General features: G+C 32.7%; 1 protein-coding gene across 2 annotated transcripts in view; it reads right to left on the bottom strand.

The window, feature by feature from the left end:
- LOC106126824 (MOXD1 homolog 1) overlaps window positions 1–10,651 on the bottom strand; it is a 52,848-nt gene extending 42,197 nt beyond the window's left edge. Inside the window, exon 1 of one of the 2 annotated variants that reach the window (XM_013324699.1) lies at window positions 10,439–10,651. The gene's annotated coding sequence lies outside the window, so the exon portion shown is untranslated. The remainder of the gene's footprint in view (window positions 1–10,438) is intronic. The other variant, XM_013324700.1, reaches the window with a different exon arrangement.
- Between the last annotated feature and the right edge of the window lie 1,578 nt (window positions 10,652–12,229).

The raw sequence follows: 12,229 nt of genomic DNA, 5'->3' as shown, positions 1-12,229 counted from the left end.
TCTTGATTTTCACACCTACCTTAAAACTAATTCTACAACATTCTGCATTCGTATGTCACGTAAGATTAGCATAAAGCTTACGTAGCTGAAGTCATAAGAGAATTCATAATAAGTCTGCCCTCTTGGTAGTATTGAGACCTGTATATCACTATGGAAGTAATAATTACCTTTTGATAAGCGGTTTGTATGTAATCATGTTGAGAGGTGAACTGTTTCATCTCAAAGGATTAATATCCAGTTATTTAAGGTGGATAGTGGTATGAATAAATTATCTCTTTATAAATGTTTAATGGCTGTGTAAAGGAAAATAGTTTCGAATACAAGACGAATATAGTCTGTGTTGTTTGCTGAGTTTTTAACCGACTTATTTCTTACTAATATTATAAATGCAAATGTCTGGATGGATGTTTGATACAAGGTATCTCCAGAACAGCTGCATGGATCTCGCTGAAATTTGGCATAGATATAGAAAAGTCTGGAAAAACAGATGGGCTATTTATGAAGTTTCTTTTTAATGCCGTGCTGATGCAGTCACGGGCGACAGCTGTGTTCTGCTTTGGAAGTGAGATTTCTTTTTCAGCATAAAAGGTTCAGATATAAAATAATATTCAGACAGAAACTTAACTGTTTTAAAATTATTAGACAACTTAGTCATACGGTCCTTTTTTAGTTCACGTTATGCTATGTAGGTGGGAATTTTATGAACAACTTTTTGTTGGCAGCCAAAACAGATTTAACTATTCTAACGAACGGTTCTCGAATTTCGTGTATGCAGCAAACTAGAGAAATGCAATTATAAGCAATTAAAAACTGTTTTCTAATCGTTCTAGAACATTTCTTTGTTATTAATAAAAGAATTCTATAAAACGAAAACAAATATTTAAAAAATCGATCTGTTTGTTAATCAATTTGATGAAACATTAACTATGTTTTTTGTTTACACCTGTAACTGTACCTAGTTTAATTTCTAGAAAAATCTAAAGAACTAATTAGATTTCTGTCAATTTTTTTGGGTTTTTGGACTTACTTTAGGCATCAGGATAATAATAACAAGAATAACAACAGCAAAATGGCAACAAAAGAATAACATAACCTGGAAGAAGACAGGCCATATTAGGTTTTTTTCTAATTTTGCGCAGACGGAGACCTAGCCGACAGCTTATTTCATTATAAAACAAATGAAACAAAACTCAAACCCGTCGAACCATCTCGTCAGAGGCAGCGTCAGAGCAGCGCATGGGCTGTCATTAGACGAAATTCCAGCAATCTTTCATCAAGATCCGAGGAGTGTTTACCACCGCAAAGCATTACTCACTGAAGTTAAAAATATATATAAAGATGATGTTAACATTAAGAGTATAAGCTTGTTATTATTGTCATTAATTAGTATATTATAAAATAACCAATTATTAGAAGGCGTAAACTCGGAACGCATCACGAATATGGATTCACTACTAACGGTAGAGTCAATGCATGGTTTCTATTTATATATACAGAGGTATCTACATAGATAGAGGTATATAATTATAGATACATACTCATAGCATTAATAATGTATAATATTCTCATTAATTTTTAAAACACGATTATTATTATTAAAGTCATTATTAATAAGCAAATAAAAAAAAAAACATCCTTTATGATTTATTAAAAATAAAATTAAGCCTAAATCCTTAATCAATAAAATACCTTACCTTTATCAGTTATTAAGCCTTATACAGTATGTTATAAATTTTTTAAAGCATTTCCTTAGTAATATGAGTAATTTTCGACACGCGAATACATTTCGGCAAAAACCCGGTGAACGGTAGCGTTTTGATAAAAAAAATGGTCTTTCTTTTTGTTTGCTTCAAAACATATGTGAAGGATATCCGCTCTTGAGCCACAAGGGTTCATTATATGAGAAGCAAAATTTAAACGCGACTCGTACAAATTTATAAAACATAAAATTCAAGTTTTCCCAACGTGGTCACTAATGGTATTTAATAGAAAACTTAACTCTGATGAATAAATTAAAGTATTTCAAACATTGATAAATAGAAAGCAAGATCTTTATCTCTAATGTTATTACAACAAATAAAATTATCATAATAAAACATATAAAATTAGTTCCACTTAAACATTTTTATTTGAATCGGTAGCCGGTCATAGAGACGCGGTCGACCTGTTAATAAGATACTTCCTCCGAAAAAGATTAAAACCCGCACGAGAGAATGAATCGCTCGGATAATTTGAAACTGGATACACAATGGAACAAGTTCCGACGATCGTAAACTTAATGCTTTCGACTTATATTAACTTTTTAAAACGAAAAGAAATTACGCTCCTAACCAGAATACGGCCGGACGCCGAATTATGTTACGATAGCCCTTTTTAATTTTCTTTCTCGAGACGGTTAACTATTAAAATAATCCAAGAGTCTGTAATGTTTTTGGCTCAAGGATAATATTTTTATAGCTGCTAACATGCTACCAGCAAGTGAAAATCACTCTTAGAAGATATCCATAAACACTTACAACGAAATAAGATTTATTTCTGTTAAAAAGACTTAAGCTATTGCATCCATAGTAAATTACTTCTTAATAAGTAACCTTTTTTCTAATATCGCCAACCCTTATACTAACGTCGTTACCCGATAACAAGAAGCCTAATCAACCTCCATAAAAAGGACTCAAAAAGTGTAAAAATGGAGTAGAGATCTGTCAAATGTTTCATTAGTAGTTTCACCTTCCACAGTCAAACTTAATGCAATTATTTGAGACAAGTCTAAACAAAAGAAATTCGTTATTCATCGTTACCGAGTCGAATATCTGACACTCTGTCTGTGGTCTTTTGTCAACGGGTAATGTAACTAATTAAACAATCCATATGGCTTAATTGATGGGACAAAACAAACGATATGGGATCAGTCAAGTTCACGACATGTATGAACCGGTCACGACATGTCTCCGTTTGAAATCAGATGTTAATAAATATACACATGAATCATGCACATGTTCTTTTTGAGAGCAATGTTTAATTGTCATAATAGGGTTGAACAAAACCAAAAAAAAATATCTGAGAACCTTCGAAAGTAGTACTTAATAATACTGAACCTTTTATGAGCTTTTGGGTATAAAATTTTAAAACAAATAAATCAACATATTGTAAAATGGCAACCCTAGTGGCAATATGTACGTTCTAATCACCACATGTTTATACAATAGATATATTAATGTCGAAAAAAAAACAAATGTCGACTCCAACCGAGCGTAGTGGTCAAGCTTCAAAGGTTTCAGATAGTGTTGTTTTTAGGTTTCCATCCTTCCGTTGGACTTATGTTTTATAGCTGTAATTGTGTAATTAAATATTAAAAAAAAATTAAATAAAACTCGCAAGTTAACTTGAGTCAGCTTCCATTGTTAACATGTATTTTTATCCTTCTATGTCTGGATCTATAGTTAAGATTTTTAAACTCATCTATAATTCAACAATGATTTCCATTGTTACATGTAGAATAACAAAATAATCTTAAATTCTTTCTTTTGATCTATATTTTTATATAACTAAAATAATTTTATTTTTATTTTCCCCAAATGTAAACGTAGATAAGGTATCGAAAAATCAGTTTTGCCAATAAACGCAATAAAAAACATAACGAAACTGACTCGTAATCGTTCTAAATGTATTCGTTTTCATGCATAGCGATTTATAAATGTAGTATCATTATCGATTTCTCTTAAAACAATTTATAAACACCCTTTATTCTCATAATTAAACTTTTATATAACTCAGACTAAACGCTAACAATAGTAAAACAAGGTTTATTTATTCCGGGTAGTTAATTCAGCAAAACAAATCTTCACAATGTTCCCGAAATCGGTAACGTTCCTTTTGTTAAGATTGCGTTATAAAATAAAATTAGCGGTCCAATTTTGTACCGACGCGGCGTTTGCGGAAATGTTACAGATTCTCAACCTATCTCACGATGATCGCATAAGATTTTAAAAGGCGGATGGTAAAACTTTGAGACGTTCATTATCCTATATGGATGCCAATTTACCGCAAACGTTTTAATTTCGTGAGAAACATGGCCAAAATAATTATGAATAAATTACACTCCGACTTTTAATAGCCTACATTCATATCAACTTAAATTTTATTTTTTGTCTCTTGATCTCATGACTTTACCATTAGCAAAATGTATTCATTAATAATCAAATTTCTAAATAAAACACTGTCGTACTACAAAATTACAAATAATACATACATTAATTTCTTAATAACATTTTCATAAACATACTTACGAAAACAAAATTAAAAACGCATAATTTAGTCAGACAAATGTAAATTATGAGTAATTATTAAGATTAATTTCAATAAATAAGTAACTCCGGAATCTCAAGAACAGCCCAATGAATCTCGATGAAATATGGCATAGATGTCATAGCCTGGTAAAACACATAGGATACTAATTATGTTTTTTTTTAATTCTGCAGGGATGGTGTCACAAGTTTTAGTAATATATCTTACTTTATTTATGTAGGTTACCTACACTCCCGAGGTCTGTAAATCTTTAAAAAAAAGCCGTTTTTTACGAAACAATTCCCCTTAAGAATTCTAAAGTCGCAACCACTCATGAACAATGCAGGGACCTAGTTAAACTCTCGTTCTGATTCCTTTTAAACCGTCATATCCTTGTTACTTAGCACCTCGGCCTCTCCCACGACGTTTATAAATATTCTCCCATCTTGGAAACGAGCTATTTGAGCCTTTTTGTTTGAAGAAACGGCCTAAAATAAAGTGAGGCAATCAAAGTTCAATGACCTTATCAAATTTTCTAATCAACATTAAAGAACTGTAATAAAATATTTAAAATTACAACTTTTCTGCTCTTTTAGTGCATTCTTCGGTTAATATCTTGCAACAGGAAACTAATTCATAAAACGATTATTCCGATTCTAACGTACGAGATAAAATGACAGACGATGTAATTAAGTTCCTTTGAACATCGGAAGCTCGAGCCTTTGTACGCATTCGAGATATTCATAACCGTCCACTTCTCATCGTGATTATTTATAATTAAGGTCGTTCGAACAAAGGCTTGTAAATTAATGAATAAAACTGCAAAAAACAGATTTATATTAAAACAGAAGGCAAAAACGGACACTAAGCAATAAGAACTGTTTTTGTTGTGTTGCAAGAAGAACTTAGAAGTTAAAAACTTATTATATTCTCATAGAAATTTTGGATTCACGTAAAAAAATATAGTAAAAGGTCAGACTTCAAACTGATTTATTTTGCAAAAACAAAAGTTTTCTACGCGTCTGCCTTGTCAATTACACAGTTACCAATGCTTCGTAACCATGCAAAACTTGACTATGATTAAATGAGAAAAGTACTATACCGACCTATATTTCAATTTAGTCTAAAGCTAATTACTTTATGAAATTAATCTCATACAAGGTGTAATATATCTGGCAGTGTAAATCATAAGCAACAAAGCAATTGTCGTGATTGAAATAACCCGAGCTCGGTGCGGGGTCGGTCAGCTCTTGAACCCGTCTCGTCAGCCGCGTCATCGGTTTGAATATGACGTAGTGCTATAATGGAATATTTTGCTTAATGCTAACATCATAACCTACTTCTCAATTGATTGCCAGTAACCCTATAGTTTGCCATACGGACTGCGAAAGAACTGTCGTTGTTTCCAATACAGTAGTTCTTAACCATAAATAATTTAAATTATTCAAACTTTCGGGAGACATTATACTAAACTGATATATAAACACGGCTAAACACTCACGTATATTCGTCCGGTGGAAATAATACCAGTACCACTCATCCTGATGAAGGGCCCCCGATGGGCTCGAAACTAGTCGGTGCCGCCACCGGACGAATATACGTGAGTGTTTAGCCGTGTTTATATATCAGTTTCATAAAAAAATTAATTAAAAAACGTCGTAAAAAGGTTTTCTTCGTTATGATAGCATAAGAAATAAGCTCATTTCTTACTGTCCGATATTTAGGTTGTAATTTCTTTTTATAAAGGAATTCTACCAATATGAATCCCAATATAATTGCTTACATTGTACTCCGTAGGTAGACAATATAACATCGCGATTGTATATTTGATGGAAAATCTTTTGTTGAGTCAATAAATGTTCAATGTATTTGGACAAAACTTTTTCAAATTAGCTACAATCACCGGAGCACTTTTATGTAAATAATTTTACTAGAATATTCCCTTTACATTAAACTAGCTGTCGCCCGCGCCTCCGTCTGCGTGGATATAAAAAAAAACTTAATATATAGATAAGTTAAATAAAAAGCAGCTCTTCAAGGCATAAATTCAAAAAGAAAAAGAAGAGTTAATATTATCCTATGTCCGTCTCCTGGCTGTAAGCTACCGCCTCACCAATTTTCAGGCATATCTGTAAAGCCGTTCTTGAGTTATAAATAGTGTGACTAACACGACTTTCTTTTATACATAGATATCGTCATTTATTTGATCTTCAACTCGATCTTCTTCTCGAGTACAGAAATAACTTTTTTCGAATGTCATAACTTATAATAATTAGTGAGAGCACTTTATGCTCTTTTAAATTAAAAATAACAACAGAAAGTAGAACTAATCTCGGCACGAAAAAAGAGGGTAATGTTTATCGCGTGTCTGTTTGTGTGAATCAAAGAATTGGTTACACTCCACATACGGAGATTGTTATTTTATATTTAACGACTCGTGAATGGTAAAAAAAGTAAAAACTTTTGATAAAAATGTCTATAGAGTAAACTGGACTGCATAACCATCAAGCGATATTCAAGCGTTTTTTCTTGATATCATAAATGGGTCCCTTTGTCCGGATGCACTAAGTTCTTTCAATGATAATGCTAGTGACCATGAAACAAAATCGATATGGGACACATTGTTCTTTGTGAACAGATCTGTTCTTCAAACTTTCCTTATTTGTCGAAATCGATTACCCACTCTGTCAGTAATCAATCATTAGTTAAGAAGGATAGAAAGTTTTTTTCGAACGAAAGAATTTTGTTTTTTCTAATTTATCTAATTTTGTCTCATTCTTTATTTTTTAAGTTGGCGTACGTTATTAAAGATGTGAATAATATTATTTTTTACAATTAGGTTTCTATGTGTATAGGCAAAGGGCTTAAGCAAAATTGCATACTTTCAAAAACCTTAAACTTTAAAGGTTTAAATTGAAAGGGATCCATTGCCATTAAGAAGTCAACAGAATCGAAATGTTAATCATTTGACCCGGAAACATTTGAAGATCTCCACTTAATATAATAGTTGAGGCTACGATATGAACTCGCGTAAATATAAGAAACTAGTAAGAAATTACTCACTTCGTAATTCTTGTTTCAACAATCGTAAATTTCACAGAACACACGTAGCTGCGTGAGTGTATAACTAGGCATCTGAGTCATTCGCTCTGCTATTTAGGTATGCGATGAAAACTAAAAATACAGCGTTTAGATCGACGGGGGTCGAGGCCGAGCCCGCAATGACGGAGTCAACGGCACTACCGATAGTGTAGCCATGTCTTTATAGACCTTTCACATGGACGCTTGTATAGTCTGTTTCCTGTTATTGGGAATTATTTACATAAAAACGCACAGTAAAAGCTCTGTACCCGCGGGATTAACTTCTGCAAATGTGTAACGAATGAGGATATCCCAAAACATCGCGAATAAGGGGATATACTCCATTTAAATTTTAGTAACTGTAATTTCTCCAGCTAAATTTTACCTTTTGTATTATAATAAGATAGCTAATGGTAAGCGAAAGAAAGCGAATTCGTTGCAACTAAGTGAACAGTAAATAAATTACGTCAGACTTTAATAAAGCTAGGCACTTGAATGAAACTCATCTTTTCCATTATTTTCGACTTATAAAATTGTTACAAAAAAGATAAAAGAATTTGTCACGGCAACGACCAGGTACTTGAAGTTCGCAGGTAGCCGAATTTTATGAATGAAATATTCTTTTACGTTTCTTTTCATGCATATTCTAGAGACAATAATTTATGAACTTCGGAGAGTTCTCTTTTACAATGTTATTTATCACATCGTAAATATAGAGTTAGAGAGAGTTAGCATTGTGGTTTGCGTAGAATAATGTGCTTTGGGTTCGATGTCCGAAGGATGCTTATTTTTACTCTCTCGTTCAATGTTTCAGAAAAAATATTCAGCTGTTTTAGAATTACTTTCAAAACCTTAAAAAGTTTACTGAACCGGAAGAGTAAAACAAAATTTGCCTAATTGATGCTTATTAATAATTCTGTTACGTATCTCCAATCACCTTTGATAACCTTCAAAAAACCAAAACAAAGTGATCCTATAAGGGTTCCGTTTTTTGCCTTTGAGGTACGGAACCCTAAAAACAAGGATAAACCAACGAACAAAATAATCAATTATGCATTCATAACATTCAAATTGATTAAATTTAAGCGATATAATTATAAAAATAATTTATTTTGCCGAATTATTCTCTATCTTTTCCGCATTGCGATAAAATTATTTATCTCGCAAAGAATAAAATGTTTTGCCCTGTTCATAATTTGCTGCCAGACTGTTTTTTTCCTTGACAGTACAATATATTCACTTCAAGCATCAAACAACTGACATGCTCGTTAACTTGTGATAATAGATTCTTATATGGTTTTTATACGATAATTGTATGACTCGTGGATTAATAATTGTATGTAGGTATCTTAACGATAGTATGAACTGTATAAAAAAAGTAGCAATAAGTTTTGTCCAGTAGATAAATGGATTATTTCACCATTTAACTCAGGAAAACGTGGAGGTATCAAGCTTGAATTTTAATCAAATACTCGGGTCTTCTGTCCCTTGCATCTGTGGAAAAAGTTTCTAAGCTAATGTAACCCACAGGTTTGTACGGAACCCTCTGTGCGCGGGTCCGACTCGCACTTGGCGAGTTTTAATTACAAATTCCCCCGGTCTAGTATTTAATCTAAATCGAAAAGAGTCGCAACTCGTTAAAAGATGTAACTTTTTCATCGGATAGGTGTTAACATACAAAGTTATGGTCACCGTAGTCAGCAGGAAGTCAGTATTTAGCTTATCTGGAGGGCGCGACAAGTATCCGAGGCTTGTTTACCTGCTTAAAACACTTTTGTTCGAACATAACCGCTATTATTTTCGACCTTCGCACCATTGAGAATTGCGCAAAACTTTTAGCAAGTTTTTAAAAATACGTTCAGTAAACATAATAAATAGCGACTAGCTGTTGTTTGCGAATTTGTCTGGATACACATAGTTTATGTTGTTCTATGTATATTATATGTTGACAACACTCGTCTTAGGATCCGGTTTTGGCTATCTACCGATATCGTTGATCGCAGACATATAGGTAAATAGCTAAATAATAAAAAAAAATTGTTACTGGCAACAGCACACATGTCGGATTCGGGTTAAATTACATCTATGTCTGGTATGTCTATATATCTACCCCTTTACTTTAAATAAGCACTGTTAGTAATAGCGTAGTAACATCGCGTGAAAGATTCATCTATTCTGTTTTAACTCTTAGATACGGTTACTTTAATTATGCGACCGAATGAAAAACACAGGTGCTGTTAGATTCGCAGGCGTAGCTGACTGAATAATTATTGGTGCTTGTGAGATCATAACTATAGTACAATTAAAGTGGAGCCCATTCGACCATAATCTTCCGTAATAAAAAGATGATATTGAATGCTTAATTAAATAAGAATAGGTAATTATTAATTAATTCAGAATGCTTCTTACAATGTCGGTATATTACAGTCTGATGATGGGGAACTGTTATTAGCAAGTAAAAAGGTATATCTCTACTATGAAATGTCTTACTGCATAAAATATGTATTGGCATATTAATATCACGGGCAACTTTAATGTTAACTAGCATGTTGTTAACAAAAAAAAATTATTGCAATGTAAAATTACACAATTGCCTATATCATTAATTATTATAAACAATCGAATCAAAAATATTGTTACAAAAATGAACAACGCTGCTATGTTGCAGTTGTTATTTGAAATTATTATTCATTATTGAAAGTAGGTAAAAAAATGCAAAAAAATAAAGAAAAGATTGTTTAAAATATAAATGGACATTTGTTAAAGAGGTTTTATATGTAAATCTGTTACAACTGCAACATTCAAAAATTAACATTCCGATACAGAAGTTATTAAAAATCCTTGATTCATAACCTAAATAATTACACAAGCCGAGAATATTTGGTGCAATGCTAACCTGTTTTTAATCGTTTCAACAAATTATTGAATAAAACACCTTTTAATTCAAGGTGGGTAGGGGATAAAATGAGTATCTATAACTGATTTATTACAAAGATTTGGTAATTAGATGTTCAAAAATAAATCAAAGCCAAAGTCAGACCGGCGTACGAAAAAAAACAAACGAAATACTCACTCACAATCGCAAATTCCTTGCACAAGTTTTTTCACTTAAATGTCACTAATCCTTTAAGATATTCATAAAATGTGTAATACAAAATATAATACACTAAATGCTAATTGAGGCACAAAACAATTGATTCACTTGTTTATTTACGTGCGTAAATATGACAGTTCATTTGAGGTTATGTCGCACAGCGCATGCGCGTAGACACAATCGCTCGTTTGGCGGCCAGCGCACAACTGAACTGACTCGTATTGACGGTGAACGAGTTTCGTAAGCTCGCGGTGAATGATTTTGTATATGGAAAAGCAGGGGAAGGGATCGGGAAGGGAGCAGACCATCGGTCGTATGTGTAATATATAATTATACCAATGGGGTGGCTAAAGTGCGACAAAAAATCAATGAATTCACACATGGCATTTTACTTGTGCAATAATAACATTATTATTAGGAATACTTTTAGTATAGACACCTACCTACCTATCTATTTTTGTTAATTAATAAATAAATAAGCCTCTGTTTGGATGAAGCTGCATATTTAACATTTTGTTTGTGTAATGAACTTCTTCAAAGTAATCTCTTTACTTTGTATTTACATTCTTATAAGATTTGTTGGCTATTAATTCATTTTATTTAAACCTTGCAGTTGAATCATAAAAATAATTGATGTCATTATTTTCTTATGGAATTATCTCTTTTGTTGATCTAGAGTTCTTAGAGTCTAGATTGTAGACATTTATTCGTGGGGTCTGTTCATCACCAAAATTTAAATATAAAACAGCCAAATCCTATGAAATAAATAGTCGTTTCCAGGGATATAATGAAATTAACAACCCGTTTTACGTTATACCGAGCAGACATCGCTTTTTAAACGTTCAACTAAAACTGAACAGCCGAATTCAAACTGATATTGTTTGTATTAAAGTTAAAAATTGCTTGTACTATACGTTCGTGTCACTGGAAAGGTGTAGGGGTTGTCTTTTATTTTCAAACAGGATATCCTGGGCAGCAGGGCGCGCCGGTTTCCGAATGTACGCTTCATTACAGTGTCGGTGCTATAAAAAACTCAGCACGTGTGCAAGGCAAGTGGATATGAAAAAACACCCAAAAGCTGATTCATCGGTAACAGGGCAATGAACATTGTGAGGTTTCTGTATCAATCACTTGAAAAAAGTTTTAGGAAGTCCTCCGACAGTCAGCTGTTTAGAAACAGCTGATAGTTTTTGTAATACAGATGCTGACGTTTGTGACGCCTTGTATGTATGTTCCATCACACTCTAAAATCACCGTTTAAAACATATTTTTGTCTCTGTTTTGTCAAAGGTAATGACAGGGATAACTATATGTTTTATGCGAAGATTTTGGTCTCAGAAACTCTGAGAAAGAAGTCTCTGAGTGTATCAGTAAAAATGTCTTTTTAAGATTTCATTGTTACCTTCCACTAAAGAACTGTCCAGTAAGGTATAAAAACATCGTAAGTATTTAGTTCCTTAGCAAATGGCTCTCATCTCTCAAGTGGGTAAACAAAGCGTTTCTACGCCGGTTGAAAAGGTACTTGCAGAAAAAAGTGCTCGAGCCGTCCACTTGAAACGTAATTATTACTGCCATAACAGGATTTAAGAGTTGTTATCCTTTGTGTTGTCTAAGCATTGTCGTAATTATATTGTTTTAACATTGTCCGAAAAATTTGGTCTCATATTGCGCTTAAGGGAAGAATTACAGATCAGGTATTAGCACGCGTTATAAGGTCACAATGAGATAAAAATATACCGAAAAGTCTAATATATTGTTGGAGTATTATTA

The sequence above is a fragment of the Papilio xuthus genome, unplaced genomic scaffold (genome assembly GCF_000836235.2).
Source record: "Papilio xuthus unplaced genomic scaffold, Pxut_1.1 DF824992.1, whole genome shotgun sequence".
Classification (NCBI taxonomy): Eukaryota; Metazoa; Arthropoda; class Insecta; order Lepidoptera; family Papilionidae; genus Papilio; species Papilio xuthus.
Note: the sequence above shows the minus strand (reverse complement) of the source record. Positions and strands in the feature narration are given on the sequence as shown.